The sequence below is a fragment of the Pezoporus flaviventris genome, unplaced genomic scaffold (assembly GCF_033815535.1).
Source record: "Pezoporus flaviventris isolate CSIRO_AGI_PZ_B2104156 unplaced genomic scaffold, CSIRO_AGI_Pfla_v1 ptg000025l, whole genome shotgun sequence".
NCBI classification, from domain to species: Eukaryota; Metazoa; Chordata; class Aves; order Psittaciformes; family Psittacidae; genus Pezoporus; species Pezoporus flaviventris.
This window is the reverse complement of record NW_026892573.1, coordinates 12,533,686-12,560,593: the sequence shown is the minus strand read 5'-3', so window position 1 is coordinate 12,560,593 and position 26,908 is coordinate 12,533,686. Positions and strand designations below refer to the sequence as shown.

The 26,908-nt window shown below is 39.9% G+C and overlaps 1 long non-coding RNA gene across 1 annotated transcript; it reads right to left on the bottom strand.

Annotated features, from left to right (window-relative positions):
* Positions 1–11,745: 11,745 nt before the first annotated feature.
* On the bottom strand, positions 11,746–16,853 carry LOC133271464 (uncharacterized). The gene is made up of 2 exons (XR_009744153.1): positions 16,290–16,853; positions 11,746–12,134 (listed from the first exon to the last, which is right to left on the bottom strand). It is a non-coding gene; the product is annotated as an uncharacterized LOC133271464 (long non-coding RNA).
* Between the last annotated feature and the right edge of the window lie 10,055 nt (positions 16,854–26,908).

The window sequence follows — 26,908 nt, the reverse complement described above, 5'->3', positions numbered from 1 at the left end:
CAAGTGCTATATGTATTTTTTCCCCATCAATCAGTTCCTGTAACTCCTCTATTTTTACTGCTTCTTCCTGTAGAGTTTGCATATTTTGATTGTTTTTCAAAGACACTGAGGGAAGATTAATTCTCTTTTTTTTGAAAGAAGGGCAATAGCAGGCATATTAAGGAGATTTTAAGAAAAGTTTGTGTTTGAGCTAACTCTAACATTCATACTTGTTTCCTTTTATTTTTCATTTATTTTTTTGTCTTTTTTCTTTTTTTTTTTTTTTTATGACCAGAGTTTTATTGAAACCCTGACGTTGCAAACTTTTGTGTCCCCTTCTGTCAAGCACACAAGTATGCAATTCACTGTCTTGGGCAAATTCATTGACTTGCATGAAGCCACCTGGACATGCTGGTAGATGTGCATCAAACAGTTGTACTACTGCAGCCTCAGGATGAGACTTTCAGGGGCACCGAGGAATCCAGCCTGCATCATTGCTGGAGACATGGGGTCTCTGCAGCTGAAACACAGAGCCCAGGACAAGCTTCATCCTTGCATAGCTGCCAGTCACAGGCAGTGATTTTGGAGCAGGCTGCTGAGTCAGTGGTCATCTGAGGAGGTCGGTACCTGCAGCAGCCTCTCTATTTCTGCTACGTTACCCCAAGGCCAAAGAGCAAACAGGCATCTGAGCAAAGAGAATCGTATTGCAACACTGTGAATACTGCATGAGTCTCACCAACCTTTGCCACCAGACACTGCATGGTTGCCTATGGTACCTGCAGGACTTTGCTAAGGATCCCACTGGAATCTCACTATACTTACTAAGGGTTAGTGGGAACTGAAGGAGAAAAAAATAATACCCAGTTTAAATAAGTTTTGATTATTCATGGGAGCAGCAAGGGAATGTTAAAATTCTCCTGGGCTTGTTGGGAGTCTCTGGCATTGTCCCAGACTTCTCTTTTTCAACCACCCCCTTTGCTTGGATGCCCCTAAATCCAGACTGCAGCCTTAGATAAGTGAAATTCCTGCAGAAATGATGAGGAATCAGAGGGCAGTTTGGGACTGCCCTCAGTCTGGTGTATTTTTGATACTTTGTGGAGTTTGGCTCCTTCCAGATCCTGGGAAAAAGGTTAAACTTTGCACCTTCTCTCTGACTTTCTCCGTCAGGGGCTATTCCTTTTGGACCCCAGTCTGTCTGCAACACAGGGGATGGACAGAATAAGGTCTGCAATTTTATTTTAGTTATATTAGGGATTATTTCTATTCACATGAACTACAGTAAACTGCAGCGGTGCTGATGATGTCACTTCAGCTGCAGTGTTTCCATTAAGGCTGCTTTGCCATTCAAAGGCAAACAAAATCAACCTAAACAAATGTAAGATAAAGGCAACAAAATAAGTGTTTTAATGATGATAGCTAGTTGTCTTTGCAGTAATTTTCATGGTCTTGTGGTTTATGCTTGTTTTATGGTCCTTTTAATTTTCATCACATTTGTGGCATGCTTTCAGCAGTTTTTCCAGCTCTTGAAATAATTGACAGACACAGTGTTTCAATTGAAAACATCACAGCAAGGATTTTAAATAATACCTGAAATGCATCCAATCCAATCATGTTGCTCTAGAACTATTTTAGACAGTGAAAATGGGCAAAATAAATTTCTATCTAAAATTCTTCATAACTCATGCTAAGAAAAGTCAAGAATGCTTTCTGGCTGGTCTGATTAACAGCTAATGGATCATATACTGATACCAGCATCATAAATGCATTCTATTTTTTCCTAGATAATTTCAGTTAGTACATAGAAGTATCACCCATCTCAGAAGTTAATTTTAAAAAATATACATAAATAACTGCTGAATTTTATTTTTTTTCATCAGAAACTAAGGTTTCAGTTCTGGTTTAAAAGATTTTACTTTTTTCAGTAAGGTTAGTAGGTTTCAACCTCATAAAAACAGTACTTTGAAAAAGAATACAAATAACTATAGACTGAACTTCTGAGGGCAACTGTTTACATAAATCAGCTCAACCAGCTCCCCTTAACAATACAGCACTTGCAAATGCGATAGCACCATCCACTTGCCATTAATATGCAGTTATCAGTGTGGTGAATCACACTATAAAGCATTTAACAACTGTTCTCATAAATACCATACACCATCTGTTAGCTGAATCAAAAGGCTATGTGCCAATTTTACTTTTGGATAGAAGGGTCTGTTTTAAAATTACTCCAGCAGTCTCAGGGCGTACAGCTATTATAAAAAAGTGAGTATAGAAACACGTCATTCTACCCATTCCCAAAGAGCACAGCTGAGAAAGAAACCATTTTTATCCAGTGGGATACTTTGACATTTTACCATTTGTTCTCATTGCAGACCAGAACTACAGGACTTGAAGGTTTCATTATTCATGGCAGGAAATACCAAATGGATTTTTTTAATATTCTCAGTGAAGATGTATACATTGAGTTCCTTACTAATGTATATTGAAATGAAGTGTTCTGACATGCCCAAAATGCAAAAAAAATTTCATCTGAGTTTGCTGGAGTGACCTGAAATATTTGGCTTTCAGCAGTTAGGTTTAAGATTCCACTTGGTGACAACAGCACGTCATCCTGTAGGAATGCTCGCTCATGCCATTGTCCCGTCTCTCAGGCTGGACACTGATTAGGTCACACCTCAAACACAAGGAGGCACAGAAGTCCCCTGATGCAGCTCACTCAAGGTTAAATTACAGGACAAAGAAAGGAAGCTTTGGGCATTGTCACTGCATTGGCAATCACTGCACAGCTGGAATTCAATTTCTATAAAACTCAGTTAACACAAACTATGATGAGGTTTATTGTCCTGATACAAGAAAGTAAGGACATTTTAGTGGGAAAGGGTTTAAATGCCTAAAACATGTATTAATTAGTCTAATGAAATGTACTTGCCATAACACACTTTTTCTCTGCTACCTGTACAGTTTTCAGTTTTCATTTTTCAGGTATAAACCAATTATTATCTACTCCTTTTCACTGAAGCTGCCTCCAGTCAGTTACAGAGTCCAAACTTAAACTGGTTACATTCCAGAGGTCACAGTGGGAGGCAGTGGAAGTGCTGGAGAGACTGAAAGTAACTGAAATTTCATCCCTGGCAGTGTTCAAGGCCAGGTTGGATGGGGCTTTGAGCAACCTGGTCTAGTGGAAGGTGTCCCTGCCCACGCAGGGGGTTTGGTACTAGATGATCTTTAAGGTCAACACAAACCATCCTATGATTTTATGAAATACCACGTGGGAAGCTGGAGGTGAAGATACAGTATAGTGTGTGGGTCCAAGGGAGTTGATCTGCAAGAGGTAAGCAGGAGTAAATCAATATTTAGAGTGTAAAACTAAAATCCTACTAAAGTATGTGTATTGCCCTTTCTCAAGTGAATGCTGGAAAAAACATTCAGAGAGGTTTCCCTGGGCAGTTTTAAAAGCTCTAGAGAGAGGAGAACACGTTTTTCAGAGGTAACTGGGACCTTCAAAGAGCAAATGTTGCCTTCTAAGAGCAGAGAACTTTACCTCCTAAATGTCCCTGTTTCTCCATCTTCACCCTGTCAGCTGGCTATAGCACTTTCCCATTTCTGAAGATCAGATTGATAGGGAACAAGGTATTTCTCAGACTTAGATCTAAAAGCCTTCCACATCCCCAAAACACAAATGTTGGCCTAGAGATAGTGACCCCATCAGGTTTGAAGAATTTTGCAAGGCACTGGCACTGCTTCCCAGAACTGGATGTTTTAAAAATAAATACTGAAGTATTGAAAATGCACAATGAATCCTGCCAAAAAAAATAAAATAAAAGAAGAAAAATTGAAGCAACTTCCCTCCATAGTTACAGACACCCTGTTGCTGGTGATATTTCTTTAATTATTTAACGGCAGGCAGCAACATTCTTGGATGCTTCTTTTCTGCACTTCTATTGATGGCTGTGTTTTTCTGATCCACAAAAGCGGCAATATATATTCTGGCTTATTTGAGATTGGTGGCTATAGCAGTAAGAAGGAGGTGACTAAGAGGTCATACTATGCAACTATGAACAAGAAGGACACCTCTTTTGTTCTCAGACAAGTTCTGCACAGGGTAAATAAAGCTTTTAGGAATGAAAGTGGGAGAGGATACAGAAGAGAAAGTTACACTGTTTCTTTTCCATCTATTCACAATAGATAACCTAAAAGCAGAGGTGAGACAGGGACCCCACCTCTGTGAGGTCCGAGGTCTGTGCTGCAGCAGTTCACTACCATTTCTGGAAGGCTTCTATGATCCACTATTATTCATTATCTCAGTTAATGTACTGTTCCTGCTTCTTACCGCACCAGCTTCTGTATCTATCAGAAACAATCTTGGAAGTAATTTTATTTAAAAAATAACTTCAATCAGTTGGATTTATTAAGTTCTGTTTTCATTCGTCTCCTCCTTGATCTCTGTCCTAGAGCAAAGGATTCACTGTTCCCTGTCATGCCTCCACATACCAGTTTCCTCACAACAGAGCAGCTCTGACCCTTACAACTCCCTGCCAACCCAGACCTTCCTGGGGACAGACTTTAAGCTTGGTGCTCAGCTTCCTTCAAGTCCCACGTACAAAGCAAGAGTTGAGTTGCAATCTGGAAATTAACTACTGAGCCCCAGGTTGGTGTTCATGTGCTTCTCCAAGAGCAAGGCCACAGCCACATACCTTTATTCTTAGAGATGTACTTCTCATCCTATCAAACAAAACTTGAAATTCTGAAATCTATCTGTAAAATTAAAATCTCCTTGTTCTATGAGTATTTTAAAAACTCTGGATGTTCCAGATCAGACTCATCACCAGTGTGCACATTGTGAGCAACATGTGTCTATGCCATGCTCTGGGCAGAGCTGAACTACCTCTGCTTTTGATCCAAGCAAAAGGAAAAGTGATGCCTTAGGAGTGTGCCAGCCCTAGGTTCATGTACTATGCTTGCCAAGACCATACAGCTTTTTGGATCTGGCACAAGAATGTGGCACACTATTCTGTTTTTGGCAAGTAGACATATTTTTGCAATGGCACAATTCAGGCTTGTGTGTGCTTGCAATATACAGGGAATACACTTCCCCAACACTCTCCATGACTACTGGAGGAAATATAATCGTCATTTTCTTGCCAGAGGAGCATTCTTAGGGAGCTCTCATAGACCCAGAAGTGTTGGTTGAAAGGGACCTCTTGAGGTTCAACATACAGCTCAAAGGACAACTACAGTCAGCACTTGGTCAGGTCAGCCATGCTTTTCCTGGTTGAGTTTTCAGAACCATTCCAAGGATGGAGATTCCACCACCACTCTCACTAGTCTCCCAAACCATAGCCTGAATCTCTTAAGACACACTCAGTGGCCGTTGCCAGTCCTGCAGCTGGGCATCTCCCACTTCCAAGAAATACTTGGTTCTGTATTCTTTGTAACTCTTGAAATAGTTGTAGGCTGCTGTTTGATGAACTCTTGGCCTCCTCTTAGTCCCAGACACCTCAGCATCTTCTTCAGGTAATGTGCTTTAGGCCCAAAACTCAACACTGTTCCATATGGGCCAGTGCCAAGCAGAGGGGATAATAACACCCCTTGCTATGCTGGCCATGGTCTTTACAACGGAGCTGAGGAAGCAGTCTGCCTTATCTGAGATGAAAGCTCATTGTTGGCTCATATTCAACCTGACACCTGGATCCTTAGGTTCTTTTCACTGGGGCCAATCTGCTACTCAGCCAGTTGCTTCTAGCCCACACTGGTGCAGGGGTTGTTCTGCTGCCCATGCAGAGCTTTGCCCTTCTTCTCGCTGAAGAGGAAGTACAGGGTTCATAGTATTTCTGTTGGCCTTGTCCTCAAGTTTCTCATGATCACCTTGCACTGAAGCACACCAGTCAGCATCAGCCATTCCCCCTCATTTGCAGATTTGCTAAGGGTGCACTTGGGTGTCGTCACTGAGGTAGTTAGGCACATGTTGAATAAAATAGGCCCCATGCCAGCCCTTAAGGTACTCTGTATTTGCCAGATTGCTGCTGAACATCAAGTCACCACCGATTACTCCTGATGAGTCCAGTGGTGCAGCCCATGCATAATGTCCTCAGTTTCTGAGTGAGAATGTCATGGGTGTCAAAAGGCTCACTAAAGTCAAGCTATAGCAAATCCACCACATTCCCCTTGTCCAAAAAGAGAGATTGATAACTGGACATGATGACTGGGGCTTAAGACTAGAGATCCTGTTAGTGGCATATCCAGTTTTTCTGAAAAAGGCAGTTCAGGCAGGAGAGGCAATATAAACATTAACTGCTTTTCACTTCACCTCCAATTAGCATATTGTGAAGTTTTGTGCTCATTTCAGAGCCATTTTTCAGTATTTAATCTGTAGTGCTAACTGCAGACTTCAACTAGAATTGTGGAGAGTTAGTATCTCTGTAAATGCTGCAAACCTAAGCCATTTTATCACAGAATCATAAAATGGTTTGGGTTGGAAGGCACTTTTGAGATTCATCTAGTCCAACCCCACTGCAGTAAGTAGGGACATCTTCAACCAGGTCAGGTTGCTCAGAGCCCTGTGCAACCTGACCTTGAATTTTAACAGGGATGGGGCACCTACAACCTCTCTGGCAACCTATTACGAGCATTTCACTACTCTCATTGTAAAATATTTCTTTGTTATATGCAATCTAAATCTGCCATTTTTTAGTAAAAAACCATTACTCCTCGTCTCTCCCCATCTTTCCTGTAAACCCCCTTTAGGTACTGAAAGGCTGTGATGAAGTCTCCCTGCAGCCTTTCCTCATAGCAGAGGTGTTCAATCCTTCTGATCATTTTTGTTGCCCTCCTCTGGACCCTCTCCAACAGGTCCATGTTTTTCCTGTACTTAGGACTCCAGAACTGTACACAGTGCTCCAAGTGGGCTCTCACCAGAGTAGAGTAGAGGGGCGGAATCACCTCCCTCGACCTGCTGGTCATGCTTCTTTTAATGCAGCCCAAGGATGTGGTTGGCTTTTGGGCTGCAAACGCAAACTGCCAGCTCATGTCAGCTTTTCATTCACCATCCAGCTTTTCATTATCATATGAATGACCAGAAAGTAAAAGTTTAAAAAAGTAATTTGAACAGTTTAAAAACCTCTAAAATGTCAAAATGCCAACAAACCCAACAAAACTGAGATGAAAACTGAAACCCTCAAAATTTAACCAGAAGATATCTATTCCCCTTTAGCTTTCAGTGCATACAATACTGTAGAAGAGGGGCTCTAAGAGCATCTACAAAGCCTTTTTTATACTTTTGTAACTGTGCCATGTCATTATCTTCAGATCATGTCCTCAATGACACCCATGCAGGAATCTGAACATTAATGGTGAGAACGTAATACTGAAATTCAGGTGTTTTGTGAAGGAGCTTCAAGGTCTGATCTGTGATGTGGAAAGAGGACAGAAAAGCTTGATTGTAGGGGCCTTTGGTGAATTTGAAGGACTGGTATTCAGGAAGATGAAAAGAAGAAATTACATAGAGAAGCTAATGAGGGATCCTGAGGTGAATCTCCTTGAAACTACAGGTTCAGGGAGAGTCAAAGTCCTTTGAGTGTAGTACATGTACACATGTACATGCTTGAATGCTGTTGTCTTTTTTTAATGAATTATAGCCTTAACCTGGAATTCAAAAGTCTGTGCCAGGATGCATTCAAATTCATGATACATTATTTGAACTTTGCAATCACATTGAAGAACCAATATATACTCAAATTTTGTTTCAGTTGTACTTTCAATATTATTACTGCTGGCTGCTTTTGTCAGTATAGTGGCATTTATGGAACCCAGTAGATGGTAAAATAGGAATGGCATCATCATTAACATCATCTTTCCTAGCAAGTAGGGAACATACTGTGCAAATCTCTTCCCAGCGTCCTCACAGGGTAAGATCACATAAAATAGAAGCATTTTTTTTCCTTCATCTAGAGAAAGCATTTCAAGAGATGGCAGTGAATGCTGTCACACTGGTGTTAAGCAGTGCTATTGAGTGAGAAAGGACACTTTGTTCTTAATGTATTTCCTTCTGTTTGTCAGAATGCCACGTAGGCTCAAACTTTCTCTGTATTTCTTTGAAGCAGTGTTGTCAGCAATGGCTTCTGCAGTCATTTTGTACCATACAAGTCCTTGTTCCAAACTTGTACAAGTTAGTACTGTTTTTGTTTGCATGCATATGAATTACTGGCATACGCAATGGTGACAACATCATTCCAACATGTGCTTTACTTCAATGAAGTGATACTGAAATAGTCAAGAAATGGCTAAGAGTTGGGCATGCAGAATTTATTAGAAAGTGTAGAACACTAATATGATCACTAAACATGGAGAGAAAATTTTCAGAGAACCAGAAGCAACAAACAGCAGTTTTCTGTTTTCCAGTATGTAGCTTAAAACTGCAGACCACTGACCTTATTACAGTACAATTCAGAGCTCTTAGTAATGTATCATCTTACGTGCAGAGTAACGTGTATCAGATATAGACTGTTACTTGTAGCAAAATAGATGTGCAAAGGGGGCATGTGCAGAGAAATGTGGAGCAAGTGATGCTCAGTTCTTACTCAGGTACACAATGAGCAGCAGCCACAGGAGCCTATTCAGTAATCCAGTTGCCCCTGTTAGCTACAGGACTTCTGCATTCTCCAGTCTCCTGAAATAGCATCCTGCATTCTCATTCTAGTAAGAGCCATTTGCTAGATCTGTAGGAAAAGTAGACGTTTCATCATCTTTAAACGTAGTCCCAGAGCTGCCTTCCGTCTACAATCCCTCTCTTGCTCTCTGAGATATCACCTTTGTATGATTTGCAGAGTCTTGGTATTAATAGATCTGTATGTACAATAACAAAGGACCTTTAAGATACCACAAATTTTTTAATGTATCCTTACAGCCAAGTAGCATTGGAGAAAAGAAAGTGGATAAGTGGGAAATGCTGAAAGTAAAATACAGAGTCCAGCTTGGGTAAAAAAAATGAATACTCAGTTTTGAATGTTCACTGGAATGAAACAACACCAAAATACTTCATTTTGGAGAGGAGTGGCGAGCTCAGCTTTAAAAGAGGATGGAAAGAGGTATCTGGATCCTTAGTCTAGAGATCAGATCTTCAGGGCCTGCTTCTCACTGGAGAATTACAAACACGAAGGAAGCATTTAGGCCAGATTTTGTGACATCTGCTTAAGAAAATGTCCTTTGATAAGGGATCCAGAGAGATTGCCCAGTATCGCAACACATACCAATCCTGCGAACATTCAGCATTTAATCTTTTCTGACATAGGGCTACACAGGATAGCTATCCCTGGAGATGCTGTTCTCACCAGGCATCTCTTCTGGTATAGTAGGTGTGCAGCCCCTAACAGTGCTGTTTAGTTCAACTTGTCATAGGTAGCACAAGGTTCAGGAGAGCCTTAGGCACCTCAAGTGTTGGCTGCTGAATAATGTGCCATAAGTACACGAGCAGCACCTTGTGACACCTGAATCACAGCATGCCAAATGAAGGAGGGGAGTGGCAGAGTAAGCTAATTCCTGCCCGTCCCTGAGAGAGAGTCCTATGTCCCTGGGACAGCCAGCATCACACAAACCTGGATGTGATCCCTTTTAATTGATTACTGCTTTAGCAATATGAGGGACCAGTGAGAAAAAATGGGGAATAATGTACCACTCATATTTGAGCTGGTGAAAGATATAGCACAACTAGTATTTCCTGGTGTGCATGTCTGGAAGCAGAACAACTTCCAGTACAAGTAATGTTATACATTCATCCAAAAGGATGTGGTGTTAGTAGTAATAAATCACCTGGCTATAGCTACAGCCACCAACCAAATGCCCATACAAAAAAAACAGCATACAGGATTTATTAAATTGGACTGCTGTAAACCAGGTAAAACCTTAGGCTAGGGCAATGGATTTACTTTCTGGGTTTTCTAGTATAGGACTGGATAGTCTTGCTCTGCATAGCTGATCAGCCTTTGTCTTTTGCTCTGTCTTCCGCAGGACCATTAAAATGCCAGCCCCAAGTTAAAGTTCCAGGCCTTAATGAAAAAACTTCACTTAAGACAAAAAAGAAAGCTACTTTCCAAGTTTTTTAAATGAGAACATTCACTCAGAGCTGCCCTTCATCATGTTACAGCTAAATTCCCATGCTGGGGGGAATTGAAAAAAAAAAAAGTTCGTAGGAGCTGAGGATGTTTGTCTGGCAAATAAGGCATAAAGGTCATAAATAAAATGCAAACCAGTGCCTAGGTGCTATCTGAGATGATATTCTGAGATAACAGAGATCTGGTCTCAGAATCTTGTTTGCAAAAGAAACAGGTTGGCAAAGAAACTTAAAGACATTCTGAGATACTGGCTTAAAATGTTCATGTTGTTTGACATACAGCTTAAATCAATGCAAGCTTTGGAAGTGCTGGATGAATTTAAATCCTATTCAGGTAATTATGTTAGGAACGTGAAGCAACATAGAAATTTTTAAAACATCACCTACTAATTTACACAGCAAAATGCAAAACCATTTGAATCCTCGCAATGTTTTTGAAACAAGACATTTTTATAAATTAAAATAATTTAGGAAAAGATTCCAAAAGCCTTTAGGTACCTATGGCATAGCTCAAGCACAATTTAGATACCTGCATTCAGGTGAGTGAGTCACAAAAATTCCGCCTGTGGCATGCATACCTGAAAGACACCTAAGCTGTCATCAGTGGAGTTATTTAGGCACCTAAAGTACTTCTAACGCATATTCCCAGAGGCCTTCTTATCTTGGATGAGTGTCTCAGCAGACATTTTGTTTCACTGTGTGTTTAGGCATTCTCAAACTAATTGTTCAGATACCTAAAATCCTTCGTAGATCAGGGATGTTTACAGCATGCCTAGCCTGTACCCAGGATCATCCTAGGAGTAACTTGTACCCCTTACCCCTTATCTTTTCCATGTGACTTGCAAAAAGGAGCCTTCCCTCAGCTCTATAGGATAGTTAGGTGAGTAAATCAGGACTGCAAATTACTGCCTCTGAACCAGGCACTGGAAAGTCAGGTTGGATGTCATGAGGCTTGGGTCCTTGTGCATCTGAGCCTTTATGACTCTTCATCCTAATGTACGTAATTGTAAACCCAGGGTCTGGCAGCCACTTTTCCAGCAACACTAAGTAAAGACAAGACTGTCTTTGTACTGCCATTCATTCTCTGAGAGAGTTTTGGAGGCCTTATAAATCATCAATATGCATGAAATTTTGCGATCAAAGGCATAATCTGAAACTATGAGATCTTATTTTCTTAAAAAAGAACAACTTTTGAAGGACACACCTTTTAAGAACAAAAGACCTTAAATAAAGCACCCTAGATCATAGACGTCTTATCAAAGATTCCTGCTCCTATACTGAAAACGTCATTATGGGTGTCAAATCATTGCTAGGATGTTTTTACACACTAGACAGAATGGCAATATTCTCTGTAAATGAGAAACATTGTAATTATAGATTGCCATTGCAACAGGCAATACAGCAACCTGGGCTACAGTGAAAACAAACCTTCTGGCACACCTTTGTATGTGTCTTGGCACTATGGCTGGGAAGGACCAAGCAGACTTGTCACCCTGCAGATCCATAGTATGTGATATCAGAGGCTAATGGAGGGAAAAAAAGGCAGTTTGCAACTGTCATCTGACCTTAGGGCTGAAGCTTTTTTCCTTTTCAGAATTAACATAGCAGCTACTAGAAGAACACAACGCGGAAATGTGACTAAAAATAACATATCCATAACAGAGAATTTAAACAAGTTTTTAATGCTGTGAATAAACATGCTCATGTCAGTTGGCCAAATGTTTTCTTTGCATGAAGACACAGAGAAGGATTTCACCTCAAAACATAACCTACAGAAAATGTTCATCTTTTGAAGGCAAGAAGAGAGTCACAGTAAAATGAAGGTTCTTAATTCTTTAGGTATCTACTTTAATGGTGCTGTTCCCTCCTCAGACTTTTTCTCACTGTTTGTTTTTGCCTATTTCCCCACTACAGGCCTGCATACAGGAACTCAAAACCACTGCAGTGGCTGATGTCCAGCAGCAGCCTCCTCCACACTCTCCCAAAGCCCACAGTCCTGGATGATCCACTTAGCAGTGCCTAGACACTGCCTTGTCCTCCTGAAAAATGGCTTTAAGTGCAGGGACAGAGGTCAAAATTAAAGTTATAGTTAAAAGTTGCAGCTTCCACCAGTACTGCAAATACTACTACAAAATAATTGTAACTCTGTGAATATCACCCTCCCAGTGGCAGTTTCTAGAGCTCTTAGGGCCACTAACACAAATATTTAGTAATAACCCACCAGAAACGTCAAAGTCAGGAAGTAAAATGCTACACCCACAGTTTTGTGTGCATTATATTTCATTAAAGCATTACAAAACAGAAAATAGCCTCAGGAAAGTTCATTTAGCCAGTTAAAGAAAGATGTGATTTTTTTTTTTTAATATGATGCTGGCTTATGTATGTATCCGTTTTCTTTTCCTGACCTTTTCTAGATCAGCCTCTGTTGTTTAGAAAAAGAGGCTGTCTTCAATTCATGCTGGATTCCACCCAGAATCAAAGGATTTTGCATACATGGATCAAGAGATCAAAGGTGTTGATAATCTCCTGAAATCTGCTTGGTTTTGCCATTAGTGTTAGCTTTGGTAATTACTATGTTAAAGAAAACAGAGTGAGTTGAGTTTGGGGAGTTTCTCTTGCAGTATTTATTGCCATTCGCAGTTTTGAGACACACTAGACTGCTATATATCCCTAATTATCCTCTTATGTGGATTTCTCTCCTTTAGCAACTGATGCTACATTTCTCTTTTAAAAAGTGAAAATGCAATCTAAGAAGTGCTAGCAGTATCTGTACTGGCTCTCTCAGTCTGATAAATCTTGAACAGATGTACAATTCATGAACTGAAAGTACATGATATAACAACTCAACTATTTATTGACTTGAAGCAAAGCTTGTTGCTAACAATAGCCTATTCAGACCATATTTATCTTCTGGTAAATGCACCAAACAGATGAACCCAATTTAGTTCTTATCACAGATGGAAAACATTTTCTGGTTTATTCTTCAGATAATTTTGAGCTTTTAAAATACTTCTGCAGCTTTTCTTAGAGAAGGATATTCCAGAGCTACAGAAAAAACCTCTACACCAATTCATGCACTCCATCAGCTTGCTCATTTCAAGGTTATAACAAAGTTCATCCCAAAATGATGTCAACAATTTATGGCAGTAAACATCTGTGTTCCTAATACACTGAGTAGTTCATAATGCACATGACTCATATTTAAATCATTCATTCCAAGTCTTTGAGTTTTCATGTGGAAAACAATGGAAGAATGAAACAAAACTACTGCAGTGTTTTAGGGGAAAACCAAATTTGAAAAGCTGGGATATTCTGAATAATCTCATAATCATTTTAAATGGTTTGTGGCAAGAGAAAAAAATCAGTAAGTGGGCATCATGTTGTAAATCAGGCTGTAATCCATGTCAGATTCTCAGTAATGGTAGAGAAACATGTATCTTTAAACATGAGCAACACATGAATATGTATATTGAAAAACATATAGATGGATGCAAACAAGTCAATACTGATACAAATTTTGACCTCCTGATTTCACTAGCACAACTGGAAAAACTGAGGTACTCACTGCATTAAGGAAGAACAATACAGTGAATTTACGGTAGTTTAATATCTGCTACGGATGTAGTTTTTTAATGCAAAGCAGACACTGAACTTCTTTGCATGGTTAAGAGTCATTATGTGATGGATGCAGCCGCACAAACTAAGGGCATTCAGCCAGCTGACTCAGGAGGTCACTGCTGCAGAAACATGCTTTTATTTGGGTAAGAAGCCATTATGTGTTTGGTAAAAAAGAACTGGGGCTCTTGATTTCCATTTATTTTGATATTTAGGCACTTAATGAAAAAGTGGAGCATCTCCAACAGGGAGGTTTGGTGCATAACCATAGGAAACCATGATGTACTCCAGATGGGAGAAAACTCAGTTGGGAAATCCCAGTACAAACTTAAATAAATAAATTGTCCAAGAGGATTATATCAAAGTTTTTAATTTGTCAGCAGTCTAACTTAATTTCAAGCCTCTAGATTATCTTTATAAGGGAACTGCTTTAGTCTTTCTTGTGGGACGTGGTTGGTTTCGTATGACATATCTAAACAGACATGGAAACACGAGGGTGAGTGTTTAGGATGCATCTCTAGCCCAGTGGGTTGGATGTTGTCCTGGAAATCTGCTACTCTTGGCTCTCCATAATGTTTCCATGCAAAATCATTCATCAGGAGAGGGAGGCTGCTTTCTTCTTCCTTCTTGCCATACTCAGTTGGCAAGGATACTAGTCCAGAGTATGGGAAACTTTAACCTGGCTTCCACACCCAACATGAGCTATGTGTCAAGCTCTTTGGAAAACAAACCCTGAAACCTTTGAGTAAATTCAGCCCAGCTGAGGTGATATGAGCAATTCCCATCCTCTGAGGCTGGTTTTTGCAAAGCACCAGCCTTGCAAAGGGTGGGTGGTGTGTCACAATGGCCAGCCAATGCACTGGTTGCTTTAGCTACAGAGGAGAGTGGTGATGACTTGTGGGTGGCCTATGGGCAACACTGCCCCTTTCACTGCTGTGCCAGGCACTGAGGGTGCTTTGGGACCTGTGCTGTGGACAAAGCCTTGACCCCGAGTCACCCGGCAGGTGTAGCAGTAGGGACACTTGATAGCATGGGCTTGCTAGAAAATTGCCCTACCTACCTGGAGATTGTGCTTGGGTGAGGGGCATCTGCTGGGAAGCAAAAAGCCATGTGCAGCTCTAAGGTCCTGTAAAGTAGTGGCCAAGAATGGACAAACCTTGCTCTAGGTGCTAATCTGACACTTGGGGTCAGCCAGGAAGCTTCCACTAACAGTCCGTATGCCGGGACATGAAGAGGCTAGGAGCACCATCTCCCAGCAGATTGCTGGGATTAGTTCTCTCACCCATCCAAGAAATCAATCTTGGTGATTATTCTCTGATCTGGCTTTTTAATATGGGATTGCATATATTTTGTGAGGAAGATCTTTATCCTTCACATTAGCAATTACGATACACATTCCTTTAAACACAGCATATATTTTTTGAAATCTTGTAATCAGGCTCTTTTTTACAAAAGTAAAGGATGTAGGAATGCCATTTGTAAATGAATATTGTAAAGAATATGTGAGTAACAAGGTTAACACATTTCTACTACAGATCCTGTACCAAATCTTACAAATCTTTTCAAATTATTGTTGTTTTCTGCTTTCATCAGTTCATGGAAGCTCAAAAGAGCTAGCTAAATTTCTTCTGAAAGGAATTACAGATTCTGAAGAATCAATAAATACAACTGTATTCCCAGCAGAACATTTTTATATTGTGCTAGACAAGGATGAAGATGCATTTCCTGTAAACTTAGTTACGAAAAAGACAGCTCAGAGAGTACAATTTAATTACTAAGATATAACAAGACATCTGGGGTATCTGCTAGATTGTCAGCTTTTGAAAGAGTTTACAAAGTGATTTTACAGAAAAAAAAAAGGCTTATTTTTCTGTCTAGGGTGGTTTTTGCTATGGAAGTTTAGATGTTTATGTGGAAAGGAAAGTTTGTCAATATTTTAAAACAGGAAACAAGAAAGATTAAAAAAAATAAAAAGCCGGCCATGAGGCATTAGAGGTATGACACTTCACAAAAACAGAGGAGTCCTTTCACAACCAATCATTTGTTCTTCCCTTATTGTATGTATAACATTTATAGCAGATTCCATACCACAGCGTTTGTTAACATGAAGAACTGATGGTAGAAATTTTCACTCTCTTAGCCTTTGAAAAAGTTACTGAGTTTGTCATCGATATTTCTGTATGAGTAGCCTTGCTGATTTTTCTAACCTAATCATTTAATAGTGTTCCATGTTCCTACAGTATTTATTATCAAAATAAGCAAACTAACCCTTGATCTTAATTGCACTTTGAATTGAGAATAACCTCTTTTTCCATTGTGTTTTTCTAGTTTAATACTGGTGAAATTCCATTGAGTTTATGGTCAGTTACCCCGCTATAAAACTGATATAGTGGAGTATAAAGCTTTTCTACTCAGCTCGTCTTTTATCACCTCAGATAGATTTTTATAGAAATACACCCTACTTTTTATAAAAGCTCCCACTTTCTAGCTTGTTGTTCAGAAGCTGTAGATGTGGATGTAGATGCAGACAACCATCCTCAGGAAAAAAGGTGAGGTACAAGGGGCAACAGTAGCTTTTCAAACCCCCTACATAATTTTGACTTGGAGACAATCAAGATTGTACTGGGACCTCTGTGGCACCTCAAAGAACCCACAAGTCATCCTGGGCTTTTTGTCCATCAGCGGCTCTGTCCTTAAGAAAGTAGCCTCCCTATGCAGCCAGCCAAGAATCATAGAACTGAAATCAAAGAAAACCTCCTAGGGGCTCTCTGCCACCAAAGTAGCACAAAGTGGCTGAAGTCTCCTGCCGAGTGAAGCAGCCAACTTCCTTGCCTGCCCAGATACAGCTTTGAAAAGCTCTGATACATTCTTTACACACATGATATTCATTACTCATTCTAAGTACAATATAGGAAGTGTTACTCTGTACTAGGATGACTACATGTCCTGTACTGACACTGTGATAAACAGAGTATTATAATAACTCTTCTTTGGTGAGAGCTTCCATCTATCTCTGTTAGTGACAGTATCACCATTAAAGCTATGTATGTAGGTTTAATCTCTCTGGCTGCTCTTTTTAGGTAGGCGGTCTTTTCTGAAGTCTGTTTCCTTCTTTGCTGTTATCACTTCTTACTGACAAAGGGTAGATGGCTCAAACATTGCAAACAACCATGGTAAGACAGTTCCTGCCCTGAAGATAATATAATCTACTTTGGATGCAGAAAATTAATTGTTTATTCTGAACTTTTGGTTTCTTTACTAAAACTTTGCCCCACTGGTGCATAGCTGGCAGTGCCAGACCTGAGCCGTGGGAGAAGACCAAAATGCAGCCCAACCGGTGGGGCAGAGGCGAGATTGCTGCAGTCCCAGCCTTGCACCTAGGGTTGATTTTCTCATCTGAAGGGATGTCAACAGGAAATGTACGAGCAGTGAAGGAAGCAATATCCCAAGAGCTTTCCCAACCACCTGCACTCTATTGTGTTTGGCCTCTGGGTCTTACACTGCCAATGCCTGGCTGTAACAGCAAGGGTGGAAGTGTCTTTTCCCTGTCGTCCCTTAGCTTACCCATTAGGGTGATTTCATCTATGACAGGAGCTGAAGTACGAAAGCTTTCCAAGCACAGTGAGCCCATAACTAAGACTCCTATCTCCTGATCCCATGCTCAGGTGCACCCTGTCAAAGACAAGGGGGTGGCATCAACTCTGTTAGGGTTTTGAATAGGTTCGCATAGTTCTTTGGTCAGCTATAAGCTAATCACAAGACAGAAATGGCTTGGGACTTGCCAGTGATACCCTGGCCTCTTCCAAATTCAAGAGGTCAGGATCTGCCCCAGATTGCATTTCATACTGGAACTGCTTCTGTTTTAATATTCTCACTATAACCCAAAATGAGCTCTATGTACAAAGTACTTGTTTTCTGAAAATCTGGCCATGCTGACCTGTTGATAATGACCTTCCCTAAAACAAAAGGCATCTCCAAATACCTCACGACTTTGTGAGGACTTTAGACTGAAACACAGGTGAAACCTATTTAAACTTCCATATTAGCAGAGAAAGACATTGGCAGAGAAAAAGAAAAGAAACCTCCCTATAACCTTGCAGTTCAAATCCTTTTTCAGATAGCTGGCTTCAGTTTCAAACAAGTTTCATAACAGAGCAAACAAACTCAAAATATTTGATGGTAACCATCCAAAATGCTTGGAGTTTTTGACATGCTTTCACATGTACTTCTTGGCTCCAATAAACAGCAGGTTAGTGGCAATGTGAGTTTCTCCTGTCTATTGCCCTCCTGAGTCCCCAGGAGGCAAAGGCATTTCATATCAGCCTTCCAGAAGGTCACATTTGCTCCTGAGCACATGTTCTGCAAATAACAGAGCTCCGTTTCATATCAGTCAAGGCAGGGGCATTGGTAAATGTACATGTTCTGCAACACCAGATGATCTATTATTATTCTATTACTATACTGAGATTTACTCTCTCTGTGTCCTGACTAGTCAATTCACTTATGAATTCTTTTCTGCCTTCAGTTTTCTGTGATTTAAAAAAAAAAATAAAAATGTAGCCCATTTAGATTTCCTGTAGACTTGCAAGAAAATGAAATAAAATGAGATCTTTTTTAAAGATTTTTTTAATACTTTTTACCTTTGTGCCTTTGCCCCTTAATAACCTTCTACTTATGACTGCACAAACAATACCCTTTCACCAGGGCCACACTGCTTGTCCAGACTCAGAAGTTCTACCATTCAAATGGTATATAAAAAGGAAGAAGTGGGACAAATGCATACACTTGCAACCTGCAGGTGCAGGCAGGACCAACTGAAGTTTTAGACATATGTAATCTGAGGCCACTGTTTGAGAGAACAGGTCCCACTCCTCACAGTAGCTGTACATGTACATATTCTGACAGGCTTCTGGCACTAGGCAGCTGAAAATGATGAGCTGTCTCAACAGATTAAAACTAAATTCTATTGAAGAAAACAACATATAAAAATTGTGTTCCTGTATAATCTGTGTGATTAAATGTTACTTGTTTCAAAGCTAATGTTTCTGTCACTTTCAATTACAGCTTTTGGAAGATTTATTCTGCATCATTTAATCTCTTTAAATAACTCTCCTGTTCAGCTTTCTTATAGGGATTGGAACATTTAGTATGAATATTACACTCTTACTAACTTATACAATAACATTGCTGACTCTAAATTAGAATTATATTAATTATATCTGCCTCCCTTAATGCCTGGAAATTGAAAAGAGAAAAGGAACGAAACTAAATGGAGTCACACTCTGGAACCTTTTTACTGGTCAAGTTATATTAAGCAGGCTCACATCACTTTTCTGTGATGAGCAGATGAAGATTTAATCAATTCTAAACAGTGACAAACATTTCTTGTTGGAGAATACTTTCTGAAGCATCCCAATTCTTTTTTATTTGCTATTCCATACGCTGAAGGGCTGAACAAAATTTTTCAGTTGGTTTTGTCGTTTTCAAGTTTTCAAATACTCAAATTGAGTGAAGTTATAATGAGGATAAGCAAATTACAACTTGTTCGACTGGTTTGAAACTGTTGACGGAAACAAAGTTAGACAAAAATCCCTGTTTTGTTGAAAGAAGAGCCTTTGAATCAAAGGCAATGTAAAATGCCCTTTTACATGTCTGCAGTTGGCTGAATACTTTTCCGTTATTAATCTAAGGAAATTATGATTTATTTGTAAAAAGGAAACTACATTTGCAATTAATGAGTAAGCCGAAGACAGCGGGGGAGGGAGCTTTGCTGGCAAATAAAAGGGGTTTGTCACCAACCGCTGCTCTCCCAGGCAAGCTCTGCCACCTCGTGGGCTGCTCCCCTCTTACAGGGCTGAGCCCAGAGCTGGGAAGCAAAGAAACACAGCCCCTTGGAGAGTACAGAGAAGTATAGGGAGATATAGGTCTGGAGAAATAAGAAAAATATAATAAATAGTATAAAGAAATTCATCGAAATGAGGGGTTTGAATCATAATTCTTAAAATTTGGCTCTCATTATAGAGGAAATCATGTCATCAGGGCAGCTAAGCTTATTTTTCAAGCTTATTTTTCCAATATTTTTCCAGATAGCAGATTTTAAACCATCATTAGATACAGTGCAGCTATTCAGTGTTTGTATTTCACCTCCCAGATCCAGGTAAAATGTCCATACAAGTCCCACATCCCTGCAGGAACAATACCTGCTGTGCTCCAGCCACAGACCGGGGCACCCTGACTCACAGGTAAATGAATCTGTACAGACCCCAAAGCATCACAAGTTACACACTGACAGGCAATGCTAGATACATGCCTAGTACAGCTCCATGACCCAAACAGGCTTCTTTTGTACCTTTTTTTCCCTAACATTAGTTCACAGAAGTATGCAGATCACTGCTTTTTCCATTTGCTGACCTAAACAGAAACCTGAATTGAGTTACAAACAAAAAAATTACTTTTCCTTGCCAAGCAAAAAGCTAGAAAAATAGTCTGGACCAACCTACAAAATGTCTTTGACAAAATCATTAAGCAGTTGAAAACACAAGCTTAGTGATTTCAGGCTTAGAATGTTACTCACTTAACTTTTCCTTTAGAAATGTTGTACCACTTTGGCTTTTCTTGCATTTTCAGGAAGGAATAAAGCTACTAACAAATCAAGGCAAAATCAGCTAACACTTTCAGTTGCCCTCAACAGCTCTGCTCAAGGTCCATAGACCGCTTTTTGCTTTTCGGCTCAAGATCCTAGCTAGCAGCATCAAGCTGGGCAGGACTGCTTGAGAACTGTGGGTAGACCGTGTTGTTATGCAACTGTTCCAGTGTTATCTCAGGCCTCCAGCTTCCTGAACTTGATAAGGTACAAATATGTGATCCATCACTGAAACAAATTACTAAGCCTTGCAGTGGAGAAAGTGTCTGTGCTGTAGAATGTGGCAGACACCCAAGCAGTGATGTCATCTTGTGACATAAATATAGCTGCCCTCCTCACATATATGCTATTTTAGCCATGCCATCTCACCAACAGTTTGCATGTAATCTATCACAGAAGGAAAAAAAACATTTTTAATATTCGATTCAATCATTTGACCTGAAAAGCCACAAGAAATAAGGAAAATGTGAAAATGCCACCATTTACAATGATGACTTTTTGTATTTCAGAGTTTGACTATTATTGGCTAAACAAGCACACTCAGCTCTTAAAGGAACTGGATTCATTGTTATTTCCCTGTGAAAAAACTAAAAAAAAAGAGTGAGCTGGAAGAAAATTCTCAGATATATCCATATGGCTCTGATCCCTTAGGTCTCATTTACAAAGTAAGAAAGAGAACTTAAAACATCATGTGCTTTCAGTAATTGTAACTACTTGTTATAAGATAAATCTCTGGATTTCTAGCACTTGACAAACTGCTAACGAAAACAAGGAGCTAAATGAGATGTGTATAAAAGATGTGGCTCAATTTTGTTTCTGTGACCAAGCACACAGACAAATCTACCTACCTGAAGAGCTGGCAGTCACCATGATAGTTAAAAAATAAGGATCCCTCTCCCTCCCCCCCCCAAACAAGTGCTTTTCAATAAATTTCAAGCAGTACATGTGAAATAATGGTTCTAGATTATATATTTTAAATAATAAATTAAATATTCTGAAGCATTGGAGATTGTTGGTGACTTTGCTATTGTAGCTGCTTTTTGTATTGCAGGCACATACAATAGTTAAATGGATTAATGATAGTTAAAGAATAGCAGTAGATAAGGACAATGTGATTTTGCTTCAATTATTGATGAATCATGTGCTACAATCATATTTCCTTGGCAGGGGCTAGAAACTAGCCATACTTCTACAATGATATAAAAATAGGAAAGTCTATTCTACTTAATGTTTGGGAATTTTTTCAATGAGCATTGTTTGGGGTTTTGTTTGTTTGTTTGTTTTTTTGTTTTTTTGTTTTTTTTTAATAAAACTGTTGTACAAATTCCTGAGGTAATCCAGATTTTGCTGTATACTGCAGGGAGTTTACATTACAGTTCCTTACATTTATTTTTATAATGCTCTTTTAATAGTATGATTGATGAGATAGTTTTGAAGGGAAAAAAATCAAGTAAGGAGCCTGGGTGAGAGATGCAGGCATCTTGTTTACCATTAACCAATGGCAGCAAGAACAGAAGTCTCTAAAATGATGAAGCAGAAGGTCAAAGATCTCCTGTAGAAGCTGACAAAAATGTATAATTTGATACAATGTGATGAAGAAAATAAAAACCATTCCTGCAGAAAGCTCTTTTCTAGGACCATCAGCAGAGCATGTATTACACATAGGAGTACCAATTATATTTTTAATAAGCACTACACACAGCATTTATAGTCACTGAGATTTAAACAAGGAAATAATCTGACTCTGCTAGCTCACCAGATACATGGAATAAGTAGGCAATACAGTTTATTTCGCTTTCTGCATTCTGAGAGCTGTTGTTATGACTCCTACCTTTACCACTTAGGAAGTACTGGCTGCTGTAGAAGATATGATGTGTCACTGCACCCTTTAAAATGCAGTCACTATTCACCAAGACTATCATTACACTCATATTGTAATGAGATTATTCTAATCTCAGAAGCAGAACCATAGCAAGGCAGATTATTTGCATTTTTTCAGAGTGGTTAGGACCCAGGAACAAGCAAGCTTAAAATTACTGGAATTCAGTAACCCTGTGGTGGTTTTAAAAGGAATTGGATACACTCTTTCCCTTGGTTGTTGAACCCACATCATAAAACCCTTCCTGAATCTTACTAGTCTGATACCATAGTCCAGAGAGAGGACAGCAGAGCAATACAAGAAAGGAACACAAAAGAGCTCACAACATACTGCCTTCAACAATTATAACGAAGGTCTACTCAGCTTGGTTTGGGGTGACAAGGTAAGGCTTGCAAAATGAATGGCAGAGACTAGAGGAACACACAGCTGCAGACAGATTTGCATCACTTTACCTATGAGGAAATGACCTCATGATTTGGGCCAGTGCAATAAAATCTCCTGCTATTCTGTCCTGTGTACTAGTACTTGAGTTTTTATTATAATTTGAATTCCACAGTAGGAATTTGAAAGCCACAGTAGGAAGCTGCTCATGCTGCATGTTATTCCTGTGTTTTAAAACATCCATCTCCTGAATTTTTTTACAAACAATAGTTAATTTCTAAAAATAAAAGAGGCATTTTAGATTATTTTTAAACAAAACCAAACCTGTGAGTATATGAGTAGCAGCAACTATAGCAGAAGGAGCTAATTTGTTTATCTCATTGAGGGCCTCATGCAGTGTCATTTTTCTTTTTCACATCCCTGTGCTGTTCAAAACACCACTTTATGGCATAGGGCTTTACAAACACACTTTCCTTCAGAGTCTGATGGGTATTCTCCTGAGGCTCTCAGACAATTACAGTAAAAAATAGAGGCATCAATTGCAATCTTTTCACACAGCATGGTATTACTCCTGCTGAGGTTTTAATTTGTCCTGAGACTGTACATATCAGCAGTTTTTCAAAATTACATTAGAAACTGGTATTTCATTTGGCCTAAAATTCATCTTGTTTTCTTGCTGCACCAAGTTTTCCCAGACACTGAAATCGGCGTGGTCCCCAAGCTTCAGGCAAAGGGCCTTGGGATTTAAAGATTCACAAGTTGCCCAGATTGGTAATTCTGGAACCTAGCCAGGCTGGGGAAGCAACAAGGGGCTAACATAACACTACCACCTCAGAGAGAAAGCAGCAGAAAGCATTAAATACAATATTATATGCTGGGATATAGGGAAAAAGAACTGGGATGGAAACTGGTGGAAGAAAGGGAGGAAAAAATCTCCCTCCTGTATCTCTGTATGTTGATTTTGCTAACTTGTCTGAGCCCAATTTTTCAAAGCCATCTCCTTTTCCCTGCAAAGTCAGTTGGAATTTTACTGTACTTTACAATGACACATAGACTGCTTGTAACAACAAAACTTTGAATTTACATAGATTTGCATTAGGTTACACCTTCATGCTTGTTTTTATTAAAACAAAAAATCCTTTTTCTAGTGAAGCTGCATATAGTTTATCAAATATATAGAATCACAGAATTGTTAGGGTTAGAAAGGACGTTAAGATCATCTAGTTCCAACCTGCCTACCATGGGCAGGGACACCTCCCACTAAACCATGTCACCTAAGGCTCTGTCCAACCTAAAAATCATAGTCCAAATAAACTATTGCCTAATACAAATTAATAATACTGATTCTAAGCAGGATCTGAAGAAAGCCATAGCATGCAATATAACCATAAAAGTTGAAAAAATGAAGCTATATTTTATTTTTTTTTCAAGAAATTTTTCTGAGGCACTCTGTCTTCTATGTGATTTTCAAGTTTTACAGAGCAATATTGAAAGGTTCCTCAGGTTAATATTTCACTGAGAAGTGATATGACTTCTCTGATATTGAGTAGCTACAGCAGAGAGGTTTCTAAGGGTATACATTGTTAATGCAAAGATTTTAAACCCCAGGATTTTCTGATATGACATAAAAATCAAAGATGACATTCAGCTAGATCAAGAATAAAGCATCACTTAAATGGAACACACTTTAAAAAAGAACAATAAAAAGCCCAAGAGTTGATCTAAATTACTTTTGAATAGGAAAAGTAACCTTATTATTTCCTTAACTCTCATCTTCTGCTCATTACCATCAATATATTTCTATATAAGTTTGTAAGTATTTTTTACAATGCTGACAAAGTGTAATTTTTGCTAATTGCATCTGGCCTCCTTCGTGGCAATCCTAATGCAGAGATGATGAATTGCAGAATAATTTATTCTATCATGCCTGTGTATTTCTTAGTTACCTACAAAATAATTTCAGCGTTTAAGAAAGATAGGATACTAGATTAGAAAGACAACAGATCAACAGATCAAACCCTGTTGCATACTCTGGTCAGTATCTGATATTACAGGACAAAGAAAAAACCCTGTTCTTAACCACCCACCTATCTATCAATACAATGTGAAGAAAGACATTCTTTTTGATCTTTACTGGCAATCTGCTTACTCTTTGATGCATAAGATTTAAATAGCCATGGATTTAATAGGAAATAATTAAGTTTACATAAATAATTCATCCACAGTATTTGATATTTGGAAACAAACAAACTTTGGAGAACACCTTTATTCTGAATCACAGGATGACTGACACCAGCATGTACAACAGGGGAACAGAAAGCATTATACTGATGAATGTTGATGAATGATGAATGGTGTCAAGGACATGCACCATATGGTGTTCAATGATAAACAGAAATTAAAAAAAAAGGGGAGAGGAAAGCAATGACACTTTACCTTTGGGTGCTTCTGTAACATTTAGCAAAACATCTAAATGGCCAAGAATGAGTATTCCACTACACTACTGAATATAAAATGTGACGTTAATAAAATTTTAAATCTACTAAATCAAAGTTTCTTTATACATTATAGACAAAATCCTGAACCTACAGAAAGTAATTGAGGAAGTAATAGAGGAGCCAACAAGGAGAGGTGCCATGCTTGACCTTGTGCTCACCAACAGGGAATTGCTCATTGGAAATGTGACACTCCAGGACAGCCTTGGATGCAGTGATCATGAGATGGTCGAATTTGAGATCCTCAGGACAGTGAGAAGAGCGTGCAGCAAGCTCAGTGCCCTGGACTTCAAGAGAGCAGACTTTGGCCTCTTCAGGAACCTGCTTAGTAAGGTTCCATGGGATATAGCCCTAGAGGGCAGGGGGGCCCAGGACTCTTGGCTGATATTCAACTAGATCCCAACTAGAAGGAAGTGCAGCAGGAGGGCCAGGAGACCTCCTTGGATGGATAAGGAGCTCCTGAGGAAAATTCAAATGAAAAAAGAGGCTTATAAAAAGTGGAAGCAAGGACAGGTGGCCTGGGAAGAGTACAGGGATGTTGTTCGGGAAGCCAGGGACCAAGTTAGAAAAGCTAAGGCCCAATTAGAATTAAACTTGGCTAGGGGTATTAAGGATAACAGGAAGGGATACTACAGGTACATAGCAAATAAAAAACAGACTAGGGAGAACGCAGGCCCCCTCAGGAAGCTCTCGGGAGAACTGGCTACGCAGGATTTGGAGAAGGCTGAGGTTCTGAATGACCTCTTTGTCTTCACTGGCAAAGGCTCTGACCAAACCACCCAAGTCTTGGAAGGCAGATGCAGGGACTGTGAGAATGAAGACCTTGGGCCCACTGTAGGAGAGGAACTGGTTCGAGACCATCTTAAAAACCTGAACTAGCACAAGTCCATGGGTCCTGATGAGATCCATCCGCGTGTCCTGAAGGAGCTGGCGAATGAAGTTGCTAAGCCACTGGCCATCATATTTGAGAAATCATGGCAGTCAGGGGAAGTTCCCGATGACTGGAAAAAGGGAAATATAACCCCCATTTTCAAGAAGGGGAAAATGGATGACCCAGGGAATTACAGACCAGTCAGTCTCACCTCTGTGCCTGGCAAAATCTTGGAGCAGATTCTCCTGGAAGGCATGCTAAGGCACATGAAAAACAACAAGGTGCTTGGTGACAGCCAGCATGGCTTCACTAAGGGGAAATCCTGCCTGACCAATCTGGTGGCCTTCTATGATGGGGCTACAGAACTGATGGACAGGGGTAGAGCAGTTGATGTCATCTACCCGGGCTTGTGCAAAGCATTCGACACTGTCCCACATGACATCAATTTGATGGACGGACCACTCAGTGGATAAAGAACTGGCTGGATGGCAGCACACAAAGAGTTGTGGTCAATGGCTCAATGTCCAGCTGGAGACCAGTAATGAGTGGTGTCCCTCAGGGATCGGTGTTGGGACCGGTCTTGTTTAACATCTTCATCACTGACATGGGCAGTGGGATTGAATGCGCCCTCAGCAAGTTTGCCGATGACACCAAGCTGTGCGGTTCAGTTGATATGCTGGAGGGAAGGAATGCCATCCAGAGGGACCTTGACACGCTTGTGAGGTGGGCTGATGCCAACCTGATGAGGTTTAACCATGCCAAGTGCAAGGTCCTACACCTGAGTTGGAGCAATCCCAGGCACAGCTACAGGTTGGGCAGAGAAGAGATTCAGAGCAGCCCTGTGGAGAAGGACTTGGGGGTGCTGGTTGATGAGAAAATGAACATGGGCCAGCAGTGTGCGCTTGCAGCCCAGAAAGCCAACCGTATCCTGGGTTGCATT